Below are 12590 nucleotides of genomic sequence, written 5' to 3' on the forward strand. Positions count from 1 at the left end.
TTTTAATATTTTTGGACTTGAGGGATTAGTGCACAAAAAGATCGAGCACTTGTTTTGTTCGGCTCGTTAAAGCAATCGAAAATTCATCCCTTCTGTATTGATTTATACTTTTTCGGACTTAAGGGATTAGATGACGAAAAAGGAATTCTGGAGTTGACTTTATGTACCTTTTCAGACTCTCTAAAAATGAAAAGGACCGAGTTATCCTTGTCGTTAGACTCGTTAAATTCATTAAATAGAGACAAACTTGTCTTTAGACGAGAACGAGTTTCCCTATTGCTAGGCTCGTTAAAACATAGCGATGGGCTTGCCCGAAGGGCAGGTTATAGAACAAGCATATGTTATCCTCCTCAAGCTTGATAAAAATAAAGAGGTACTGGTCAGCAATGACTGGGGAAAAATTGGGAGAACCTCACAGCTTTAATGGTAGCAAGTCACTCTTGAACATGACACTTTGTCCTCCGTATCACATCGGGTTGGGTTGTTTCATTCACCGGTCTCATCACCATGGTCCTCGCCACACCATCCACATTTGGGGTAATGCTACCAATCCATCACATCAGTGTCGTTATATGTTCAAGAGATGTTGTTCTGCAAAGAGTCAACCGTGTCCCATCCACTACCATACATTGTCCTTCATCCATTTCATGACCGCCACCCTGAATCATACATCATATTTTGTTTTCACCTCATCACAATCACTAGCTCCGTTCCGTGTCACTGATGTGGGATTCATTAAGGCCCTCCTTTGACGGATCGCTCCTTGTCGACATCAGCTCATTATCCAAGGAGTTAATCTAGGAACAACCCCTTCAGTACTTTGAAGCTTGCATGCCTCAATGGCAAGTTTCTCACTTCCGGCGACAGGTATACATCAATGACCTTCGACCAGAAGATTTTGCATGGTGGTCGACGCCAAGTCCTTTATTCCCACCATGTGAATTGTACTGCCGTACCTTGAGGGTCATCATCCTTATCGGTGATTCCTCTCGCGCTTGTTAACGGTTTACATCATTGACCGGTAATCAAGCGATGTCTTTCCATGTTCGACTTCAAGAAATTCTCACATGGATCGACTTGTACATCGAGTGAAGATCGGAAGAGATTGAAGACCCCGGATCTAGTTTCATCCATCCGGGCTGTGATATATATTCGGGATATAAAGACATTTGATATGTACATCATTGCAGCAGATGATCATCCTTCTCAAAGGATGATAATTTCAGCAGAGAATTATCAGTCTATCATCAGACAATCGTCTGTGCTATGTACCAAAATGAATTTATAAAGCTGAGCATGGGAATGCCCGCCTCAGCTAGATCATGAAAAAGTATGAAAAATAATGTATTGTATTGTATCTTATTACAGGACACTTCTCAGCAGATTGAATGAACTTCGGATCCTCCTAATAAAGCATTTCACCCGATAAACGACCTCATACTTTAGGGGGCATCTGTTATAGACAATTTTGTGCCTTACAGCATCAGGCATGAATTTTCAATAATCCAAGGGATCCAAAGTCCCTAAACATGATGTTCCTACCCCTAGAGGAACAAGGTCAGCAAACCAACAGCTCTCAGATCAGTTCTCCACCTGAAAACACTCAAAAACAAGCAAATCTTGAAATCAAAGCAGGTGCTCCACTAGGCTTCTGCGCTGAAACTCAACTCCTCCATGGTGTACCTGCGTTGCAAAGCAGGTAGAACAAAGGCCACCTGCGCTGAGCGAGATGGGACAAGTGGCACACTGAGTCATTGCTCTGGAATCTTCCAAAAATGACACTTGGATCAGGGATTTCGCCTTGTGATGAGTGAGAGGCTCTGTTTCTCCAAGTGGAAGCAAGGTTCCCCAAGTGGACTCAAGAACTGAAGATCAACTAAAGAGAGAGAGGACACAAGGCAGCTACACATCAGTTGCAAGCTGACTCATCCTTTCTCAATTCATCTATATATTGAGCTCTCTCCTATGAGCCTAGGAGGCTGGAATTTTGTGCAAAGTAATGATATGCTGTTGGTTTCACTATAGAGCTATTGGGTGATTGCTTGAAGGAGGTGAAGAGGAGAAATTATTTCTGCTGGGAGGTGTTGCTGGATTGGGGCCTTCAATGGTTGTAACCTTCTTAGAACTTTACTTCTTCTTTTAATAAAAGCTATTGAGGTTCTTCTATATGCACTTGTTTCAATGATGTATTGTAATAATTGTATATTTGATTTATGCTAATCCTTGAATCAGTTATGATTGCATGCTTCTTGTAGTTTCCTTCTTTGTTATTTTGCAGGATCTCATTGTAGCTGGGCCAGCAAAAGAGCAAGGAGCTGGGAGCAAGCAGCAAAGAGAAGAGTTTGGATTCGACATTAAGCGCAAGGCGACGATTTGTGCATTTCTTCATTCTCTCTTGCTTTCGTAAAGAAGTAAACCTTAAGTAGTTTTCTTTACAGTTGTTGCTGAGGTACTATCACCCTTAGAGTGGGATAGGGTCATCCGAGTCGGATACTTTTCCCTACAACAGTAGGCAAATTGGGGCCACTCCATACCTATATTATTTAGGCAGTAAATAAATATTTCCAGGACATTAAGGAAGAAGCCTTGTATTCATCAAGATAGAGGTGGGAAGTCTCTAGTAACACTATGAGGAACCGAGAGCCATTGGGATATCGAAACTTCCAAGCCGCCTCTTATCATTTCTATACATATAGTAATATGATTTTAATGATGGAGCCTAATTGGATAGGATGTCATTACAGCCCCCCAATCATATGGTATCCTCCTGATCAATACCGTAGTGACTATAACTTGAAGGATCAAGAAGTAACCTACGCTTTCGTTGTACTTAAGCAGAAAAATGATTTTAGGAAGTATATTCTACTTATTCCCTAACTCAGTTTCATCTAAACTACTCGCTTGCATGTGGACGTGCAAAAACGTAAGCTGGGGAGTATGTTGGGATAGGAAAAAGGTATGATTTCTCTTCGTAAAATTCTTTATTTACCGTTCATCCTCATACGATTATCTTTGTTTATAGATTAAAATGAGGAAAATATCGACTAAAGTTGGATGAAATCATTTGGTGATAGAATAGAAAAATCTAGTACAAGAAACTGATTTTTTTCTATCTTTGTGTGTAGAGATGTGGATGGGGCAAAAGCCGTACAGTTGACAAAATAGCACGAGGCCATAAAATGGAAAAGCTACAGCGTCTTGGGAAGACAAGGAAGCGAGAGATCAATTCGAACAATGTTAGTTTATCACGTGATCAGATTATGTATTGTGAAATCCTCAAGATCCCCTAATCCTAAGGATTTGCTTTTATCTAAGTTACTCTTTTATGTTATATGGCCGAAAGGAAATTAGAGACAGTCTAAACTTTGATAATCTGTAATTATTATTTTTAAAAACACATACGCTGATATCTCAGTGACTTTTGTAAGTTGTTACTTGCATTAGTGAAAGAAGGTTGTGTTTGATACATCTTCATATTCTGAGTTCTTATTAAGGGGAGGCTTCTCGTGACTTTGGGCCTGGTCACGAGAAGTTCTACTGCTCCCTTGTGTTATAGTTTTTGTATTCAGTCTTTGCTATTGATTTAAGTGTTCATTTATCGGTTATTTCATTTATCATACATATTTGTGATATTGATTCATATTGTTGTTCAATTATATTCAGAGTGAAGCCGTGTGACATACTTAAGTAGCACTTTGATTGGAATGAGTAAATTAGTGTTAATAGTAGATTGTTGTTCATTTCGAATTTTTTTATCATAGATCTTGGAGATAAGGCTAATCAACTTCTAAAGATTAAAATATATATCATTTTCCATTTAGAAATTCTTTATCGCTATTTTTTGTTCAATTGTTGTTTGTTGTTCAACTATCGAATGTTGTTCAATTACCGATTGCTGTTTAATTACTGATGTTGTTCAATTGAGAATTGCAAGTTAACTTGGGTTGCTATAGATTAACAATGATGTTCAATAGTTATATTTTCTTTCCATGATTGAGTAAGTTAGACTTAAGTCTATTTGAACAATTCTAAGTGTGATTCTTCCTTGCATTCATTTTCAATTGATTTCAAAACAAGTTGCATAGAATTGTAGCATGTGTCAAGAGTATTTCTTCCATAGATAGTTATTTCGAGATTTGTGTGAATTAAATTGAAGAATTAGCCATTAGTGATTGCAATGATTCATCATTTGATAACCTCTAGATTCACTGCATATACTGTGATGACACTCTTGAGATAAAAAGACTTACCTCGAGTTGACAACTAATGTAGGGATTAAGATTGGCTATAAAAAGACATCTTAGTGATCCAAAACAACCAAAAGTTACAGCATTATGGAGATATATGTTGAAGAACACTCTCAGGCAGTGAAATTGACATCAGGGACTACATCATTCCCTATGTAATAGAGGAATGAAATCGAGGATTGCAGCCGTGTTGGGTGTGGAGCTTGATTATCTTGTCGATTCAGAGGTCTCAGTTGTGTTGGTACCTAGTTTCTAAATGGGGCAACAACACCACCTGTATGATAACTTCCAAGTCATTCATTAGGTGAATGATTTGATGGTAGAAGTTATGTCAATTTAGGGTTTTCTTCCCTAGAAGGCGACCCTCGGTTTATGTGAGGGAATTGTATTACAGCTGTGTATGATTATTCTCATAGAGAGAGAGAAGGTTATGTGAGAGAAAAGAGGAAATTATAGTGGATCTATTGTAGGTTATATCTCTTGGTTTTGTTGGATAATATAAAGGGAAGGACTTCTTGTTTCTCCATGGATGTAGCCCAAATTGGGTGAACCACATATATCTTGTCTCTCTTGGCTTAATATTTGTCTATATTTTTTTTATGAAATATTTAATTTTTTCCATTGATCTCTAATATATATATTTTTTAATGATGGGTATCAGAGCTGAAGGTTGATTTGGCTGACAAACTTGCAATAGAGAAGGGTTCCTAGTTCAAGTGGGATTAATGGCAGAAGATGGTAGGTTTAGGGTCGAGAAATTTAACGATAAAAACTACCAACTATGGAAGATGTAGATGGGAGATTACCTATATTAGAAAGATCTTTACCCACCATTGAGTGGAAAATAAAAGAAGCCTATGAGTACGACAAACCCTAAATGAGATATTCTCGAAAAAATGCACTAGCAACAATATGGTTATCTCTTGCAACGTTGGTGGCATTCAACATTTCAAAGGAAACAACAACAGAAGATTTAATGGTGGAATTAGCCGAACAATATGAAAAAATATCGGTCTCAGATAATATATTTCTTATGAAGCATCTATTTATTATTAAGATGTCAGAGGGTAGATCTATTGTTGATAATTTAAATGAATTTAACACACTTACCAGTCAGTTAAGTTCTGTAGGGGTAAATTTTGATGATGAAGTTATGAATCTGTTATTTTTGTGCTCATCGCTAGAAAGTTGGAATGGACTAGTTATGGCTATTAGAAACTCTATTTTTTGATCTAGTACTTTAAAGTTTAATGATGTTGTTGGTGCCATACTTAGCAAGGAAATCCAACAGAAAAGATCTCGTGAGACATTAGGTAATGTTTTGACTGCGGAGACTAGGGGAAGAAAAATGGAAAAAGGAACGAGCCCAATAAATCGTAGTAAGTGAAGAAGAGGTAGTTCCAAATAAAGATTAGGGATAGTGTGTTAGAAACATGGGAACAAAAGGACACTTAAAGAAATACTGCACATATTATAAAGGAAAAGAAGGAGATGGACAATAAGAGAACAATCATGAAGCAAATGTGATAGGTGATGTATTGCAAGATGCCTCAATTCTTCCATTTGAACATATTATTGATGTCTGGGTGGTTTATTCAGGGGTTTCATTCCATGGTACACTTGATAGGAAACATTTTCATGACTATGTTCAGGGAGATTTTGGCTATTTTAGTTTGAGTGATGATAAACCGTGTCAAAATCATTGGAATGGGTAAAGTATTTATAAAGGAACAAAATGGAAACCAATGGCTATTGAAGAAGATAAGGCATGTTCCAGATCTAAAAAAAATATAATTTCAATAGGGAAGCTAGGTGGCGAAGGCTGTGTATTTACATTCGCAAACAAAACCTAGAAGGTCACTAAAGGAGCCTTGGCAATAGAAAAAGGAGAAAAGGTTGGTACATTGTATTTATGCAATGGTATTGTAATTTTGTTAATTTAACCTCCACAGTAGCAAATATGACATTATGGCATCATAGGATTTGGCACATGAGTGAGAAAGGGATGCGGATTCTTCACTCAAGAAATTTGTTTCTAGGTTTGAAGCATTTTCATTTGGATTTCTGTGAGAATTGTGTTTGTAGAAAATTGAAGAGAGCCAGATTTATCAGAGTTGGGAAGGAAAAGAAGAGAGAAAATTAGGACTTGTGCATATAGATGTATGGATACCAGCTCAGTTATCATCTCTTAGTGGCTCTCACTATTATGTTACTTTTTTTGATGATGTAACTAGAAAAAAAAAAAAATATCATATTTAGAAGAAATTTGATGTATTTGATACTTTTCAAGAAATGGAAATCTTTGGTTGTGAAAGAGATAAGAAATAATTTGAAGTGTCTCAAATTAGATAAAGGAGGTGAATACCACAACAAATAGTTTGATAACTACTTTTTAGAGAATCAAATTCACAAAGAGAAGATAGTTCCATGAATGCCACAGTGAAATGATGTGTTAGAAAAGGACACATAGGGAAATCATGGAGCACAGAAGATTCATTAGATTGCATGCAGGACTGCCGTTATAATTTTGGGCAAATGATGTATATACTACTGTTTATCTAATAAATAGAGGACCTTCAATTTCTTTGGATGGTGATATTCCAAAAGAGGCATGGACAGGTAAAAAGGTAAACTACTCATTTTAAAGACTTTTCATTGTGAAGCCTTTGTCCACATTAATAAATAAAATAGAACAAAGCTTGAGGAAAAATCGAATAAATGTACCTTTATTGTATATGGTGTTAATGATTTTGGTTATCACTTATATGATTATTAAACTCCCAAAATCATTATAAGTTATTAGCATAAAAGTTTAAATTAAGTTTGACTCAAGTTTTGGCTTAGGGTGCCAACAAAAGTCTTTGCATAGTCTAACACTTCACCGAAATTTTCACTTCCTTAGATCAAAGTAGCATCTTACCCGAGGTAAGCCAAAACCATAGAAATGTGTAAGAGAAATAGATTTAATTATCTATGCAACTTGAACAACCATTAAAGAATTCATTCGCGTCTATTTAACTCATGCATTTAGCTGGAATTAAACATAAGCAAAAAAATTTAAAATGGAACACAAAATACACAAACAATTGACACAACCTCAATTCTCCATTTATTATCAAAACAAAATTGCCTGATTACAACAACAATTATCCATTACAACTTGTGGCACATTACAGACTTGCATGCCAATATTACAATTCAAACAAATATCAAAATAGATCATTACATATCCTGATCTACATACAAGAAATTGTTCTCCCACATAACTGAGATCCCTAACATTACAACAAATTATAAATGTTGTAGCATAGTTTGAACGTTATATCCTTGTCAGACCTTTGTAACACTCTCTAAACTTTGAAAAACTGTCCAAAATTATTTATCATTTATCTCTATCCTATTTTATAGTCATGCTCGCTTGATTTAGTCTTTAGTTCCTTGCGCGCTTGATCCGTGGTTTTCCAATACCTAGGTACATTACCTTCGTTGTCTGTTGACTATATCAAAATTGACTTGATCCGAATAGAAAATGGAATAAACCAATGGTATTCATCTACCCATGGAATTTACCCATGGTATTGTAAGTGACATCCACCCATGGTATTGTAAGGGGCATCCACCCATGGTATTGTAAGTGACATCCACCCATCGTATTCATTCACCCATGGTATTTTCCCATGGTATTGTGACATCCACCGATGGTATTCATTCACCCATGGAATTGACCCATGGTATTGTAACTGAATAATATTATAAGTAATAAGTCACATTTTGTAAAATGACAGTTTGTCTTCCACAGTGTAGCTTTTACAGTTATTCTCCATTTTAATTAAAAAAGGTTGTGGTTTTTTTTATTGGGAATTCTCTTGTTTTTCTTCTGGCATTTCAATTTTTTATATCTTAGAGGCATCTCCCCCAAAATCCATTTCAATCTTTTAGATCTTGCGGGCCTCCCCACAAGATCTGGAGCATCGGTATCAGAGCAGGTTATGATGCATATTTTAGTTTGAAATTTTGTAGAAATATTCAACAAACTTCAGGAATGTGCTACATCCTCCACAGAGCATTTTCTTAGGCCACGTGAGAAAAAATATTATTTTTTCAATTTTTTGCAAGAATGTTTTTGGGAGGAGAGTTTGCAGATCAGATCTGAAATTTTTGGTAAACTTTTTACAAAAACAAATAACATATCTCGATTCCTTGCAAAAAAATTCCCAAATTCAAAAAACAAATTGGCCAAATTAGAGTCCGGATGAGGGAGATATCGCATATTTCTAATCAGCTATGTTACAAAAATATTTCTGACAACAATTCATGGACGATGGCTATCCTATATTTTGTTTCAATTTTGGTGAAAATTTTCAGAAACATGATTGTAGATCTGAGCTCCTCTCAAAAAATCACTCAATATGAAAAACAAAATGGGTCAAATCGGAGTTTGAATGTGGGAGGTATCACTGATTTAAAATCAACTATTTTTTTCAGAACTTTTGTGATGGGAGGAAAGTTGCAGTATGAATATGAGATTCTAGAGTGTCCAGATAAGGATTTCCGACACATGTGAAGATGCAAAATGGTCCTTCTATTTCCAAAAACATATTATAATAAATATTTTGAGTTATATTGACCGAGTTATGTCCATTTTAATTCTGGAGCAGCATTCAAAGTGGGTTCCCTTTGCAGAGGTGCCTTCCCACCCCACCTTCGTAGGCACCTACTTCAAATTTATCAGTTTCAGCATAGCAGCATTCATATTGGGTTCTATTGAGGGGTGCTCTCCCACCGTAGGCTATTTAGGCACCTGCTACTTCATCAACAACCAACATCACAATTATGGGTCAACTTCACAAAATCATTGTCATCGAAGTCCATTTAATAGGCCGCACACTATTAATATCATATTTGGTCATAAGCATTATAGGATATCTCTATCCTCAGATCTTCTTTTTTTATGACTATGGATCATCCACAAACCCACACTTCATAGAAGTCCATTTGCTAGGTTGCACACTGTCAGTATCACAGTTGGTCAGAAGCATTACAAGGTATCTCTATCCTCGGATCTTCATTCATCATGGTTATGGGTCATCCACATACCCACATTTCATTGAAGTCCATTTGCTAGGTCATACATCTTTAGTATCACAATTGGTCACAAGCATTATAGGGTATCTCTATCCTCGGATCTTCGTTCATCATGGTTATGGGTTAACCACATAAAACCCTTCACTTCAGTGGCTCTTCATATTCAACAAAGGCTTTCAGGAGGGAACTTCATGCAATGGGGACCATGTATTCTTAAGGAGGGAGGAATGATTCGAATAGAAAATGGCATCAACCCACGGTATTCATCCACCCATGTTATTAATCCACCCATGGTATTGTAAGAGGCATCCACCCATGGTATTTATCCACCCATGGTATTCATTCACCCATGGTATTTTCCCATGGTATTGTGACATCCACCCATGGAATTGACCCATGGTATTGTAATTGAAAAATACTACAAGTAATAAGTCACATTTTGTAAAAGGATAGTTTGTCTGCCGCAATGTAGCTTTTACAGTTATTCTCCGTATTAATAAAAATAATTGTGGTTTTTTTTTGGGAATTCTCTTCTTTTTCTTCTGGCATTTCAATTTTTTGGACCTTAAGGTCCTTTCCCCCAAAATCCATTTCAATATTTTAGATCTTGGGGGCCTCCCCCAAAGATCTAGATCACGACTCCTAGTTCTTCGATGTGCACTCTTATTTTCCACTGCGCAAGTCCCAAAACAACTATTCCACTGCCGCTTTGATTTTCCAATGCTCTGTTTCTAGCATATTTGTCCAAAATGTCCTCCACAACTATTATTCCTTGAAAAACGATGGACCCAACATGTCCCGAACACAACCCATTGACCCACCCTCAAGTCAATGTGTTGATGATGTTGGATCTAAACTCTATCCAGGTTGGCTTCTACTCAGATCAGCTGTGGTACCTTCAAATGAAGCATTAAACTCTTCAATTTTTTGTATAGCCGACTCTTTGAATGTTGTATAGGCGAAAACATATGATTTTCATGAGTCCAATAGGGTAGACGCTTTTCCAGAAAAGTATTCCATTGTCTATGCATTATGATTAACGAGCTATGACTACATGAGTTCTTGGAGCTGCTGATTAACAATAGTAGATAGGAAAAGTAGGGCATCAAGTGAGCACCATTCATCCATCTAGAAAAGAGTGTACGATCTAATGGTGCAAGTTGAACAACACCGGAATATTTTATTTTCGCAGCATGGAAATGACCTAGCCAATGTATTTGGATCTTACCAGGATGCTTTTGATATTTGTTTTCATAAAGTATTAGTTGGTTGCCTGTAGAAAAGGACTTCCTTTTTATACGACGATTTTACTAAGCTTTCTAGTGCTTCTTCTCAACAGTTTGATGAAAATAAGTAAGAAACCGTGACTGATCTAGCTACAATAACTCAAGAATTCATTCAGGAATAGGCTTGTCTTTAGACATTCGAGTTGCATGAGCAATAAGAAGATTACGAACAATAAACTCAGCAGGAACAACTGCCTCTTTCCCGTAAACTAGTTCAAAAGGAGTATATTTCTACAACATATTGATTGTATGTCATTAAGCCCACAATGTAGCAAGAACTCATTCATCCCAATCATATTTATTTCTGGAACAAATATTTGTAAACCCCTTCTCCAAAATTTTATTAAAATCTTAGACAATCTTATTTGCTTGCAGATGATAAGGAGTGCTCTTATGGTGTTGTATCATTAAATTTTGCAGTAGAACCTGAACTATGTAATTAATGAAATGGGAACCATAATCACTTGTAAGACTTCATGGACAACCCAATTTGGTAATAATGTTTTCAAAGATAAACTGAGAAGCTGTATCAATTGTGAAATCCTTAACCGGAGCACCTTCCGCCCAACGAGTTAAATAATATGTTGTGGTAATGATATACCGAACATGTGCATAATGAGTAGGAGGGTGGATAGGTGAAATAAAATAAAAAAACCATTTTATAAAAGCAACAAGATCTTGTAACAGATGCAAGGGAATTTCATCGTGATGTAACGGTCTGCCAACCTGTTGAAGGACATCACAAGTCATGGAATTATCTTTTGGTTCTCTAAAGAGAGCCAACCACCAAAGGTTAGCTTGTAAGACCTTTCGAGCAGTAGCTTTCCCTCCAACAACTCCAACATGACATTCCCATAATGCACCTTCACATTCATGATCAAGGATACAATGGCACAAAACTTAATCAATCCCCATATTATATAGTTGTCCTACAATAAGTTGATAGTCTGCTACTGTGACCACCAATTGTTTCTTTTGCATAGTACAATAATATGAAGAAAATTAGAATCTGACAACTGATCATCGATTGATCCTCCCGATTCTCCTAACTCTAACTTAGAAAAATGATCTAGTCCAACATTGGATCTTCCCAGCTTCAAAATTACCTCAAAAGTAAACTCCTGAAATAACAATAACCACTGACAAATATGTTCTTCAAGCACATGATTATTAACTAAATATTTTAGCGCGGAGTGGTCTGTGAAAAAAGTGAGTGAACCTCCTAGTAAATAGTATCAGAATTTTTGGAGAGAATATCCCATAGCTAAAGCTTCTCGTTCTATAGTAGTATAATTATTTTTTTCATTAGAAAGTTTCCTGCTTGCAAGGTAGATATGATGATCCAGTTTCTTCACCTGGTTGTGTTAGTATAGCCCCTAAGGAAGTTTAAAATGCATCAACATGGACACAAAATTTCTTATTCTAGTCAGGATAAACCAGGATAGATGCACTTGGAAGTTTCTCCTTCAAAGTATCAAATGCAGTGTCACATTCAAGAACCCACACAAAGAATTTAGATTTCTTCATAAGCTTGTCAAAAACGATGTTGTGATTGAGGCAGAATTTATTATAAACCTACGATAATAACCAATATTTCCCAAGGTCAACTAAAACTATCAGGCATAAGTAGGTGATGACATATTTAGTTTTATCGAAACCTTTATAGGGTCTACACATACTCCCTCGTAGACAATATGCCCCAAAACTTTTCCAAAAGGCATAGGAAAAATGCATTTTTTAGGTTCAAAGATATTTGAAGTTGTCTACATATATCAAACATAACTCACAACAAACTAGGAAGATTATTTAGCAAACTATAGACTTCATGAAACTTCATGAAACTTATGGATGTATTCACAGAAAGCAGCGATAAAAATGCGTGAAAAAATAGTTGGGTCATTCGATAGTGAAAGTGGTCTTCTTCTTTTCTTCTTCCACAATGCGAACTTGATGATACCCCGAGAAACCATTC

This window comes from Pinus tabuliformis, chromosome 1_1 (genome assembly GCF_031772625.1).
Source record: "Pinus tabuliformis cultivar Carrire ecotype Pingquan chromosome 1_1, CPIR1, whole genome shotgun sequence".
Lineage (NCBI taxonomy): Eukaryota > Viridiplantae > Streptophyta > Pinopsida > Pinales > Pinaceae > Pinus > Pinus tabuliformis.